This window comes from Aphis gossypii, chromosome 1 (genome assembly GCF_020184175.1).
Source record: "Aphis gossypii isolate Hap1 chromosome 1, ASM2018417v2, whole genome shotgun sequence".
Taxonomy (NCBI): Eukaryota; Metazoa; Arthropoda; class Insecta; order Hemiptera; family Aphididae; genus Aphis; species Aphis gossypii.
Window position 1 is genome coordinate 27,417,287 of NC_065530.1, and position 14,542 is coordinate 27,431,828.

The 14,542-nt window shown below is 32.0% G+C and overlaps 2 long non-coding RNA genes across 3 annotated transcripts; one reads left to right on the plus strand and one right to left on the minus strand.

The window, feature by feature from the left end:
* Positions 1-475: 475 nt before the first annotated feature.
* On the minus strand, positions 476-3,891 carry LOC126548996 (uncharacterized). 2 transcript variants are annotated; one of them, XR_007603138.1, is made up of 4 exons: positions 3,558-3,891; positions 1,156-1,235; positions 717-1,013; positions 476-644 (listed from the first exon to the last, which is right to left on the minus strand). It is a non-coding gene; the product is annotated as an uncharacterized LOC126548996 (long non-coding RNA). The 2 variants fall into 2 exon arrangements; XR_007603137.1 differs by having other exon boundaries at positions 476-1,013.
* Positions 3,892-6,637: 2,746 nt separating this feature from the next.
* LOC114123702 (uncharacterized) lies at positions 6,638-13,990 on the plus strand. The gene is made up of 3 exons (XR_003592377.2): positions 6,638-6,746; positions 7,485-7,557; positions 13,818-13,990. It is a non-coding gene; the product is annotated as an uncharacterized LOC114123702 (long non-coding RNA).
* Positions 13,991-14,542: the final 552 nt, after the last annotated feature.

The following is a 14,542-nucleotide window of genomic DNA, read 5'->3' on the forward strand; positions in this document are numbered from 1 at the left end:
TCGATAACGCTGAAATTGTTCGATCCGGTTGATTATGTTTATATTTATTTTTTTATTTCATACATTATAGCTGTAACCAATCAACCATTTTTTATGAGTCCACTTTATTCACGTCTCCGCGTCACTACCTCGTGCATAGATAAACACGCCAGGTGAACATGAGCATATGGTCAATTCGTCTTGGTGGCGTTTTTGTTTTTGCCAGCGCCGTTGCTTCAATTACATTATTATTGGATTTTTTTTCTCTGCACTGGGCGTATGTGTTCGTAAAGCACCCAGAGGCGTCTAGGAAAATCGCCGTTCCGGACCTGTTGAAACACACTCAGTCCAACAGCTGCCCGACGGAATAATGTAAACATTGTATAAAACAAAAAAAAAGTTCAGTTAAAAACGGTAAATAAAATTTAAAAAAAAATTTACATATACATCGTTTTATTGTTTTATTTTATTTATTTATTTTTTACAGTGTAATTAAGTATGTTTAAAATCATGATTTAACAAATTTAATTTACGTATGTGTAGTAAATATTATAATACTATACTTGTCAGGAAGAAAATTATGACTTGGAGCCCAACTTTATTAATAGAGTTTTTATGTCTTATTTTATTGTTGATCCTAGTGAGTTATACGTTATATAGATGATCTACGTGTCAAACAAAAAATTTGATTATTCGTATTGCACTCATAATAGTTATTACTATAATAAGCTTGATACCATTGATATTTGATTATTGCGATCACGTAAATACTAAAAGTACATATTATATTTAATGTAGCTTCAATTTATTGATTATAGATTTTACTGTTACAGCCGTCTTTCAGTTTTTGTGGAGAAATCATGACAATTAATGTATTTTTCCGTTCTTATAACACTTTAATACAGTAATTTCCTTCGTCATTACGACTGCGCTTATAGAATTTTGTATATAAAATCATTTTTTATGATTCATTCTAATGTCTCCGCGGTATTGAGTACTTATAGTGTGATTTTACAGAATTTTTCATTTAGCATCTGCCAAACAGAATTTTGTTGTTTAAAATAAAAAATTTAAAATTTAATAAAAATATAATGATATTTATAGTTATATTTAGAACTGAAAAATTATATATTTATTTTTAGCATTTGGTAGTATTCAAACATAGTAAACACTCACAGTGAATTTTTAAAGTCGCAAGTGTGAAACTTAAGTTAAAGAATTTTCAAATGAGCGAAAACTGTTCGTAGCTAAAATTTCTAGATAAAAAAAAAAGAAAGAAACTACATAAGAATATTAATAATTGTAATTATTAGTTATTTATTGGCAATATAATTTTTAACTTCCAATTTTAAATATATATTTGTATACGATTATATCTGATTTTAAATATAGAATCATAGATTGTGATTTATTATACTACTAATAACTAATAAGTAATAGCAGGTTATGGATATAATAGTTTATGTATCAAACATAAATTATCTGATATACAATTTATTTATTACTTAATACATAAAACAATAGTATAAGTTATATTTAATAGATTATAAAGATTTATACTTTTATGTCTATCTTAATAATTAAATAAATTGAAATCGATGTATTATTTTGTAGTATTAATGAATACTCGTGTAGTATAAAAAAGTATACTTTTTTGGAAAATAAGAACATCTCTAAGAGCACGGATTGGAATTATTGTAGTATTGTAATAAAATAATGCTATGGTTTGAATTATTATTAATTTCCATTACTCATTGTATTACCTTATTCAAATGCTTAATTAAATCGTCAAAGGGTATGTTTCTGAAATAATTTTAACTCTAAAATGATTTTTAAACTTATTAAACTAAGTCGTGCAATAGTTATTCTGATCTTTTATATTCATTAAATTCGTGTAAAGCAATATGTTTAATCGTTTTAAAAACGTAATAATTTTATATGTCAGTATAATAATATCATCACTGTTTTATTATAAGAATATAGAACATAATGCAATATGAGTATTATTTTTTTAATTTAACTTATTTCATCATATCTTATAATCTCAATAGTTGTTGTGTTGTATATTAAAACATAATTGTGTTCTCAGTTATTCTTATTATTTTTTTTACAAAAGTAATTTTTCATATTTATTTTTTTTTTCAATTTTTATATATTATAAAATGAGTTTTGTGTAGTATTTTTAAATTGGAAAAAAATGTGTAAATTTCTTACGTATTAGAATAATTAACCAATAAAACGGATTGCCATAATCACAAAATATAAAATCAATGATATTATGACTTAGCGTGTGGACGTGTAATGATGTGATATAAACTAATAGCTAGTCTTTTTACCTATAGTTGAGTTTTCAGATTAGACGGAAGTTCTACTGTAGAAGTACAATATCGGTTGTATGACAAATATTTTTTTAAGATCGACAAGAGCGTCTTTAGAATTCTACACACGTTTAGTCTTCAGTTAAAACTTAACTGAAGGAACTGATAGTGACGATTTTAGTCGATCAAGTCACACGCCTACATACGTGAGTATAATTGAAACAGTGGTAATAGCGGCGGTGGCTTGGGTGTCGGATGAAAAGATGATGTTACCGATTGTATTCTTGGTAGGAGTGAGGTATAGGGTGGTGCGGCTACAGTTGCGTCCATCAATCACGGTGTGGTGGGTCTGGCGGATTCTCGCGAGAGCGTCAGTTTTTCGGGTAAACGAAACGTTTCAAAAACATACAATATTAATAGCATCCGTTTGTTTTGGGTAAGAAAAGCGCAACGGCGTCATTGTGCGAACGCGTCAGCCATAACCTCCCGAGCTCCCAAACAAATGGCCGCATTTTCTGGCGAAAACCTAGTCGTGTTGGTCGGCGGGGCGAAGAGAAGAGAGCGAGATAAATAATGGACCGATGGTAAGGATTTAGGATCGACGGTGTAGGGATGGGGTGGGGATGGGGGCAAAGCGACCGTGATGGGGGTGTGAGTTTCGTGTCTAGAGAAGAAGAAGAAGGATTTTTGGAACGAAAGCTCGACGATATTACGATGGGTGGGGTGGGGCGCTGCGGTGGGATACAAGACAGTATGTATATATATGTATATAATGACGACCGAGTGTGACGGCGGGCGAGAAGCTCATTGGACGTGGTGGAGGCAGGGAGAGTGTGACAAGGACTCCGGGAGGGCACGAGGACGGTGGTATACTGCGGGTGGGTGAATTGTGCAGGGTGTGTTTTCCTTTGGATGCAAAAAGGAAGCGGCAGGGTTCGACGGCGTGGAACGTCTCGGGCGCGCGCACGCACAAAAAGAACGGTAGACAAAATCCCCGAGCCTCATATTTCACTGTCTGTCAAGCCGTCAGGGGTTTTTACAATATAACAGATAAGCATCTGGCGAAGAAGAATTGCGCCCATCAAAACGGATCCGCTGCTACTACCTCCGTCCTCGCTGATATTATTATACAATATATATACATGTGCACATATATACCTCCACCGCGCCGCTACTGCTGTAGCCACCCTCCCTTTCCTAGCGAAAGCTTTATATCGTGTATAAGATTACCATAGATTTTTTATTTTCTTTATATGTTACCTGCATCAGTGGCGATTGACTGATTTCGACAATTAGGCAGGTCACCTCAGAAAGCCGCTATACATATAGCAAATTTACTGTATGAATGTAACTTGAATCAGATCGATCTATTCTATGAAATTTTCTAATAGAATACAAATCAAGTTGTCTCTAATATGTGCTTTGTAATTGCTCGTATTATGGCAGCGCGTGTTTGATATGCGTAATTACATCTGTTTCCAGGACCAGAGTCCAGGAAAATCAAAGTTCAAAATAAGCCATCCTCAAAAAGTTTCCTTACGTCATCAAATGTAAACAATTAAATAAGTATATATTTTTATTTTAGAATTTTTTAAACCTTAGCAACCCATAATAATATCAATAACAATTCATTATTTGAAAATATTATTCGACCCACTAAAAATAAAAACCCACAGTTTGGAAACCTCTGCATTAGACGCATGGCTTTTTTTATACAAGTACTTTTTGAATTCCAAGGAAGGCTAAAAACGTATTTTCGGGGCTGATGAAATCCCCAAATACGTCGATGGTTCTGCACACTGCAAACCGTAATGATCTACTGGTCGATCGCTTCGTGTTTTCAGCGTATTAATTAAGAAGTTCAGAACAACAATGAATTATACACCTGTTGGTTTTACATCGTAGGCGTTATTCCGCAAAACCTTATATGTTTTTAAGAGCACGAAACATGTTATTATTTATTTACTCGTGAAACAAAATATGTGTATTGTTTATAATTTGTTCTATTGGCGAAACCGGAAACGTTTTTAATGAGAATCTGTATAGTTATAATAATGATTAGTAAAATAATATAAAATGGGGATGATACATACAGAGCAATAAATAATATTATAATCATTATTTTATCATTATAAATTTTAACAATATACCTATAATAATGTTATTTTATTCAAACAATATTAAAAAAATAGTGAGTACCTATCACGGTATTTTTCAGTTATTTTTACAATATCTAAATAACATCAAAATATATATGTAAAATAATAGGTATATTTAAAATTTATAGTTAATTTGTAATATTAATACCTTAAAAACATTTATTTAATTATTGTTCTAACAAGCATTTATTAAAATCTAACTTTCTATAACTAAATATTTATAATTAGTATATAATATTATTATAATAGCTGATATTAATTGTTTCAAAGTATTTCATAATTATTCTGTGATTTAATCACGAATTTTCGTTTAAAATCCACTGTGATGGAAACATGAAGTTGAATTTTCTGTTTTCTGTCAGAAGGATGCGTGTTTATAGTAAGTTAATGTCAGCGTATGTCGTCCTGTTATTGAGTTCAATCAACCATAGGTAATATTTTACGACGTACGTATTATTTAAATTTGAATTTTCTTCAAAATAATCGTAATGTTTCTTGTGTATGAGTTATTATTTATTGTAATTTGGTATTTTCTGATGTATATCAAACGTCAATAACAATCGATTAATTGTGGCAGTATGTATAGGAATTCGTGGAAGGGACTTTCATACATTTTCGCTAATACAAATGACTCAACTTGAAAATTATTGAACCTCGAATGTTTTTTTATTATGTTTCGCAGAAACATGTTATTTGTTGTTTGTAAATTTATTATATTTTATTGATTACTGTTGTGTACCGTGGTGTTTTTGATGTATTCGCGACGCTATACGTATTAACCGATAAAAGAAAACCTAAGAAATATTGATTCCACGTGACAAATACTGAATATTTCTGTAATAAAGACTAATAATTTTGAAAAATTTACAAATACACATTTAAACCGCTTATACCGGTGCGTTAGTGTACATTTATATTAATTGTTTAGGCAGTAAGAACATTGTTCACACGATTCGTGCGAGCATTTTCGCCAATCCACCAATACGTATACACTAGATATGCGGTATGCGATAACTACGACGAGAAAATTTAGAAAACAAATCGGAAGATATATCGGCTGCACAAGCAGTACGCCTCACAGTCACGAGTGAAAGATTGAAAGATACACCACAACCGTTGTGTTTTAATAATCAGGACCAGTCGTGGTGGACTACGAAAAAAATACGAACAATCATCAGTGATATTTCTAAGGTATAAAGGCAATCTACCGCCGTTAATAGTAACCATCGAATATTGTCGTAAATATAAAACATAATATTAAATTAAAAAATATAAGCGTGTAATGTGTATAGATTTTTTTTTCTAATAAATCACTTATTTTTTTTTTGAAAATGTCCAATATCTTCCACATGGATATTATTCAATAAGTTTCTCTTTACTACGCAGTGCCGGGACAGGAACACCTAATAAAACGTATAATAACAGCTCACCACTGTCCATCGGGGAAAAGTGCCTATACGTATGTCCCCCGCCGCCGTACGCAGGACGCCGTATTTCGAAAATCGGTTACCGGTCGCGATGTAGCAACTATTCACGCGCGGCATGTGCGCGCTCGTCATCATCGCGCGTACAATGTATAGGTATTATTACAATATATACGTTTATTATTTTATTCGGACGCGGACGTTAAATTCGGATTGCGCATAAAAAACAGAGAGGGACCTTTTGAAAATCGTGAGAATATTAGGGTCATAACGTCGCTTCCGGCCATTGAACGGCGGCGGCGGTCCGCGTGTTCGGACGGCGAGCAACAACTGTCCCTTGCGCGTCCGCGACCGCGTTCCAAGACCAGTTTTTCGTACTTAAAGGTGGTTAGGTCCGTCTGCGCGTGTGTGTGTGAGTGCATAGGTATTATATTATCGTTATTATTATTAGTAACGACCCCGGCGAGTGGACAATGGGGACCAAACCGGTTGCCGCCGTTGTTGTGCAACCCTTTGCGCTTGACCGGTGCGCGCAGCGCCGATCGTCTTCCCAGCAAACCGGTTGCCCCGCCGAACACAGAGGGATGAGCACGTCGGATGTCCCCCACGATATTATACACGTCGTTGTACCTGGTTTGACGCGCACGCACGTCCGACTCGGTGGGAACCTCCGAGAAATCCGGTCCCGTTCCGGGCGCAGTCTTCGTTTCGTGTACGGTCCGGGTCGGTCGTCCGCAGGAGATAAGGCTAGGTAAGTCGCCGAAAACGGTTTTCAAATATATTATAACATCACTCGTATCGTGTCGTTCGTTCGTTCATCGCCGCATAAACGAGGCGTACTCTTCGAGGAATTATTGCGTTTTCAGGTGCCGTATTTAAGGTTTTTCAGTCCATATAAGTGTCCAATAATGTTCATTCGTCCGTACATAGGTATAACGACGATAGTAATATAACACTACTAGGGTCGTGGTTGTAAACGCTAGACTACAGTTGTGCTCGTCGAATGACGATATCCTACGATGCGACATGGCGATGAGGTGCGCTGTTCGGAAACACCCGTCGGATCGACGTGTCGTGTCGTTGTTTACGATGTTAATTTTACTATTATAAATCACGAAAATTACATTTTATAAGAGCAGGTATGCTAATTTTAAAAACGTCATTTTGACGGGAAACGATTTTGATTTTGATCGAAAACACTTGAGTTTGATCGTCGGGGTGTGATTTATTTGATTGTGACTAATTTTGCATTTTTTGCATTTTTTTTTTTATACCGATAATAAGTATACTGCCGTCGTATTACTATGTGTTTATAGTCTTCGAAGGGCGTGTGATGGTTTGTTTGTATTTTTGTGAAGACGAAATCATATGGAGTTTTTTTTAACGATTTTGCTCAGTAGAAACGTATTTATTCGACAAAATGTCATTTTTAAAAATAAAAATAAAAGTTAAAACCATACTCGCATCAAAACGCTGTCAAAAATTATCAGAAAAATTCATTAAGCGTATAGGATAAAGGGTGAAAACACAAACATTATAATATTGTGTATGTGTGAATACGTTCGCGGATGTGTATACGTGTTTTATTTTTTAATTTAATCTAGTCTGACAAGTACCTATCGCACGTAGAACAACGGCACACTTGTACGGGCGCAATAACACGGAAAACAATCGCAGGTGAGTGGTTTATTAACGCGAATGTGTTCAGGTTGTATTGTTTTCCATTAATGACCTGTGATTCTAGAGGGTCCCCTATTGTTTCCGGGATGCCACGTCTAAACGACCCCCTTTTCTCTTATGTTAATGAGCGAATATTACATATAACAAGGTTTTTATGAGTAGTTTTTTTGGTTTGGATATTTTAAACAGTTATTTTTTCTTTACGTGTAATACTAGATTATACCTATGATTTGAAGTCAGAATTTTATGATTTTACATATTTATTATGAATTTATTCAAGTGAATGGGAATAACCTATCCGGAGAGTAATATTTTTAGTGAACTAAACATAATAATTAATTTAGAGGAAGGAATATTTGGTTCTAATTTTTTTTGATACAACAAATGTTTTTAATGCATATAGAATATTTTAAAACATATGTTAAAAAATACGGAAAAACCCTTTTTCTATTTATTATTCAATAGCTGTTTCATCATTAACACGAGACATGCATTTCTATGATCTTTTATAAGTATACAGGACTTATAGGTACGTTATTTTATTGATATTATATTTCTGGCAGAATTTTTAATTTTTTTTTTTAAATCGATAAACTAAATTTTTATTATACTTTGTTGTTTTGCTTTAGATAATAATTTTACCTCCCGTATTTATGATGATTGACTCAAAAACGCGATGTTATAAAAATATTGTTATTACATTGACCCTTTTTAATGGCATAAAAACTAATATATGTACAATGTACGTGTAACAAAGGTTTTAAGATAATGCTATTCCATTCTTTACGCGTAAGGATATGACAGACTTCATGGTGACGTTTTTGGTCGTATTTTCCGGTAAAGATATCGTCTCAACGTCCTTGATCGTGTTTCGAGTACATAATATTATAACAGTATAACGGCCACCACTACCGCCGACGCCGATTCGCAGCGATCGATTATGGCCAACCAATTAAACCGATAATGGTGGATGACGCGTATTTTTTCCACCCTCTGTCCGGACGTACACACGCGCGAGGGTGGAACGTTCGATTCGGGTGCCATTTGTACCGCGTACTCGCCGAAAAAAATGGCGTAGTTTTTTTCAGTGCAACATCTAATAAGTTATTTTTAAAATTTACATTAGACGATGCAAAACCGATGAACGTATATTTATCAACGCGAAATAATTTCCGTAGAAAGCATATCATAACATTAATAATAATAATTGACAGTTGGTGTGTGCGTATACGAATATAAAATCGTAAACTCGCCACCGCCGTCACAGTTTCAATAGTCGATATTATATTATATTTGTGTTTGATATAACACACGTATATATATAATACGCAAAGCCGTTTTTTCGTGAATTAATAATATAGACTAGATCGGACGAATTGACAAAGTATAAAATTTTTATATGATCAAACATCAATATGGCATAATAATATAGTATATAATTTCGTAGTGCACTGCAAAAATATATTGTTCGTATATAGGTAATAGATACGACTTCATATTAATATTATATATTATCAAGTATCTGGGTAGGTATATATATAGCGTACTGCAGAAGGTGGAATTCTTAGTCGTTTTAGGGTTGTAATATATATATATATTATGTGTACAATAATTTCGTACGTTTTAATTAGTTTGTTTCTCGAGGCCGTAATCAACCCAAAAGGTCTACCTGAGGCGGTGGTGTCAGTATTAATTCATCTGTTTAATTTTCCGACGAAAAAGACGGCTAAAAACGCATTAAATCGGTTGCGCGTGATGGTTATACTTTCCGAGCCGATTCTGGCCTATAAAATATATAGCATAAGTATATAATATGTAAAGAATATATAATATACCTATTATGATTATAATATTAGAGTAGGTATTGGTGTATAAATAATATATAACTTGAGCATAGGATTTTAAAGGTGTAAAAATTAATTTGTACGCATATAGCGATAAAGTTAATTAGTTTCGATTTGCTTAATGAATGTTTCAATAATTCCGTTTATCCGTCAGAAAAATTAGTTATAGCTGCTTTTTTGTCGCATTGTTGTAACAATATAACTAGGCTATAGTTGCTTAACGATAGCTTAAAAGACATATTTTAATACATTTTTTTCTCAAATCAAATTGTCAGAAATAGTTAATTAATATTTGACAAGAGAAATGTTAATATTTTATAGTATTTATTATGGTTTAACTCGATCTTATAAATATGCGTTTAATTGTAATATTTTTTCATGATATCAATAATAGATTATGATATGTACTATATAATATGTCTTAATTCAAAATGTAACTCACACATAAAAGAAACACTACTTTCTTCTGATTTTTCTGATTTCTTCATCATTGGAAGAAAAATCACACACTTTTTACATTTAAAACGTATTTAATATACCTATTCATATTTTATTAATTAAATTAATATCACAATATAAATAGTTTTTAAATCAACTTTTAATATCCCAAGCGTAATAAATTATGTTGAAACAGTAATACAGTATACATAGTTTTATTATTCAATTGTTTCAAATAACTTAAACAATGTTAAGATGTTGAAATCTCTTTGCTGATAATATAAAACTGTAAACGCTAAGTATTTTTAGGTTTATTTTATAGTTTAAAATAATTAAATCATAAAAGTTATATTAATTCAATAGATAAATTCAACAACCGTATGCGTATAAGTATTTACATTAAATTTACCAATTTATTATTAAGTATTTGAGCTTACATCTTAAGTTTCTTATATATTATAGCACACTTTACATGTATGTATTATAATAACCATTAGTGCATTAATGATGTATCTTTATTATATTTTAATTATGAAATAAGAATCGGTTTTTTATGGATATGAATAATTTATTAGGAAAATCTCAAACTAGACGTATGAACCAAAGGTCACATTCTGAATACGTCCATATTAATAATGTACACGTCAGACAAAAGTCATACCGGACGTATCTAAAGTTTCAGTTTCACATTAATATTATGTTTCCATTAAATACATAATATATAAAATGTATCTCCTTCATTAAAGAACAAAAATTTTGGAAAAACTCGACCGGATGTTTTATTTCTACTTATTATTGCGGCATACTAATACAGTATACAATATAAAACATTGAACGTTCATCAAAACTTTACCGGTCAACTAACGAAGTCCATGGACCTGTTTATGTGAACAAATTGTATGTAATAAATTAAATTATAAATAATTATATTATATAATATATAAATATATGAATGTATATTAAATAAAGAGCCATGTGTCTTAGTTCTCACGCAAAGAAATTTTCTATAGAAGGACGTCGGCTGACAGTGTCAGCGGATAACAGAATGAGAGCACGAGAGAGAAAGATGGGGGGAGGTGAGAGAGAAAAAAAACCTTTTAGAAAACTCGTCTGTAGGAAACTTTTACGAGGAATATGAAATTAAATGAAGAACTCGGTGGGTAATGGTGACTGGAGGGGAGTGGTTATGTGACAGGGTGGAAGAAAAACGAGAGGGTTATTAGAGGCTGAGTTGTGAGAGAGGGAAAATGTAGGAAACGCGCGCGCAGAAAAACAGAAAAGGGACAAGGAATATACATTAAGGGTGCAATTTGCAAGGGTCGGCGTGCCGGGGGCGTGGGCAGGGAGATGACGAAGGTGGTGGGAGGATTGAGCGCGACGCGAAGAAAAAGAGGGCTCTTCATTCTCGTTTTAATCGAAAAACATCTTTTATACGTTCTTTCATTATAATAAAAGAACCCGGGAAACTACCCTGCAGCACCCTCGTGGCACCGCGGAGTGAAAACGACGACCAGCGGGTAGAGGAAGGTGCGATTCGGTGTAGAAAAGAGAAAAAGAAAGAGAGAGCGAGAGAGAGAGCTTTACGATATTATTTCGGCTCTCTAATTATTTTCTCCTCGCCACGCGTTATTAGATGTACGTTCTGAAGGCGAGGGGTTTGAAAAAGGGATTCTTTGGCAGATGTACCCCCGCTCCGCCGTCCTTACGTCCGTCGTATAAAAAAAAAACTCCAAGCTGAATAAAGAACGTCGTGCATTCCGTACACATACATTGCGAACAGCGACGTCCGCCCAGAGTTTTCCATTTTCTGAAAGGCTTAAACAAATTATTCGCGTTGGTTTTTGCACGAATACATCTGCGCAACGGCGGTAGCGGCTTCAGTGGCGACGACTGTGAAAGAATATTATCGTATCCGAAACGAGATTTGCATATTTGCTACGGCGGCGTTCATTTATGTAAATCCTATGCCCGGACGTATATATATATATATATATATTTATTATATTATACTATTACATGTGTGTGTATGAATTATGTTTATACGTAACAAACACAATAGCACCAGGATATCATATTTTCTGTTTGTTTGTAGGACAAAAATGGTTTAACGATGACACACGCAAATGAATTTCTACTTCCGCCGTCAACAACGGATAGATGATAAATATTTGACATAATATAATATTTAGTACTGTTTCTTGTTACATGACAATGTTATATTATATTTCTATCACGATTTGCGTAAAATATTTCTACTCTTGTTAAAAAAAAAAACTCCATGTCTGACGACAGGATTTTAATGCGGTTTTTTAATTTAACTCGTTAAGACGATTTTTTAAACAAAACCTATCAGATATTTTTGTCAAAAATATTATTTTTTATTTGTATAACCACGTAAAACTCGTAATCGAATTCTGTCTAATACATTAATAACTTTTTTAGTAACCCGGATATAATATATAAAAATAAATCTAAATAAAATTAAAGATCGAAATTGAACGATACGCGTAAATATAACGTGGAAATAATGAGACATACCTTCAACCTCGAACAATTTCAGCACTGTTTACACGATTAAAGTTTTTTTTTTTAATATCTACTAGAATATAACAACGATTAATATATTTCCACAATAATTTTATCAATATTTGAACTCAAAGTGAACTTTTTAACTGCGAGTACGTGCCTAAGACGTAGAAAAAAATATAAGCTAAATGTTTATGTATATTATGTGGGTTATTTTAATTTAAAAATGCGTATTCATTGATTGCAATTTGTCTAATGTGGGACCCATTGTAAACCGTCATAACCAGAACAAAAGTAATAAGTTAAATAAATTAAAATTTAAAATTTAATTACTCTGTACTCGTGTATTTTTTTATCCATTACTATTATCTAATTGAGATATTAATTTATTAATTTCTGTATTTATTTCATTTTACTGTATACTCCAAGTATCTATGATGTAAGCTAGCCAAAATTATGTTATATGCAATAATAATAATGTTTAATGTTTATATACTTGATATACATATATAGTATATACGTGTATCTTCGTGTAATGGATATAAAATCATTTTTAAGGACTTGGGACATTATTTTAGTATACTGAACAAAATTAGTTTGAAACTTAAAATGTTTTTGTATAGTAATTATTATAATAATACCGTGTATAATAACTAATACAGTGTACAATGTAAACGATAATTTAGAGCGTTAGTGTATAGTACCTGTATCCTGTAACCCTTTATCGTATTCTGACAAAACTTTAATATTCATAACGTCTGTGTAGACAATATATGAAAACATTAGACACGCGTATAGATTCAAAAAGTTGGATGTACGTCGTGTAGTACAAAATACTTGGACAACGCGAGACTTACAACAATTATTACAATGCATGCATTTTCTAAAGGTTTGTCTATTATAAAACATTGTACACGCATAAAAACAAAACTCGGTTTCGATGAAACGGTTTAGCTAAATTGCTGACGAAGATTATAAAAACATATAATACGTGCATATAGTATATATTACAGAATATTACTATCGAGTATATTTTGTAACGAGCCATCGATGTATTATTTAATCGAATCACATATTTTGTATTTAGTTTAACAGTGATTTGATAACGTAACAGGTACGCTATAATTTATAACCCTCGGACGGTTAGGGCAGCAGGCAGATGAAGCAAACTTGAGTGGTTATATGTAGCCTTTAAATCGTAATAGCCGTGTAATACAGTTTAATCTATATTGATTAAAAAAAATAAAAAAAAAAAAAAAAAAAAAAATATATAGTCTTGTGAAAAACAGATAATAGACAATTAATATTAGACAAAATAATTATATAATTTATATATTTTATTTGATAATTATAAACTAGTGTCCGTGTTATTTATTTCACTAACTTATTTATTTTGAAAATTTATTGCTATGCGTAATAACATATGGTATTTTTTATTTATGTTTTCAGAAATCAAAAATCCTGGCAATTTAAAACACACCTGAATGCAGTGACTAGCATGCAGCTGCAAGAATATTTAAAAACAATTCATCGGGTTCCAGATTGGCTCTAAAGATTTTCAAATACTAAGATAACGAATACAAATACATAATAATATTATAATAAAATGTTCATTTTTTCAAGCCTTACTTTTAATGTTTATTTCAGTAAAAATGTATAATATTTATTTTTATTCTTGAGGTACAAATATTATACGCAGTAACGGTTAGGATTGAAATTTGTGTTTATCGGATTACTCTTATTTATGGAATTTATGATACCAACAAATCTATATTCTATGAATCGCAATTATAATTTAACTCTATAATTCAACTACGATTAAACGGATGTCGAATTCTATACTAATTCGCCAAAAACGAATATTTACTACCATCATTATTCATCTAAAACATTAAACTGGTACAATTTGTGATTCAAAAGCAATTTAAATAGATTTTACCTACAACCAACATTATTATAAAATAGGTATTTACTATTAATGTATTCTCATATTGAAAATGTATACAGAGTGACTGTATATTCATAGTTAACATCATTATAATTTTAAAAATATAATTTTTTTCCCAGATATATGCAATCACAGCATGTTATGTTATCATCATTATTCTCAGATTTATTCGTTTTTAAAACCACGATATCCACTCCTTCAAATTTTGAATTAGGTATATTAAAAT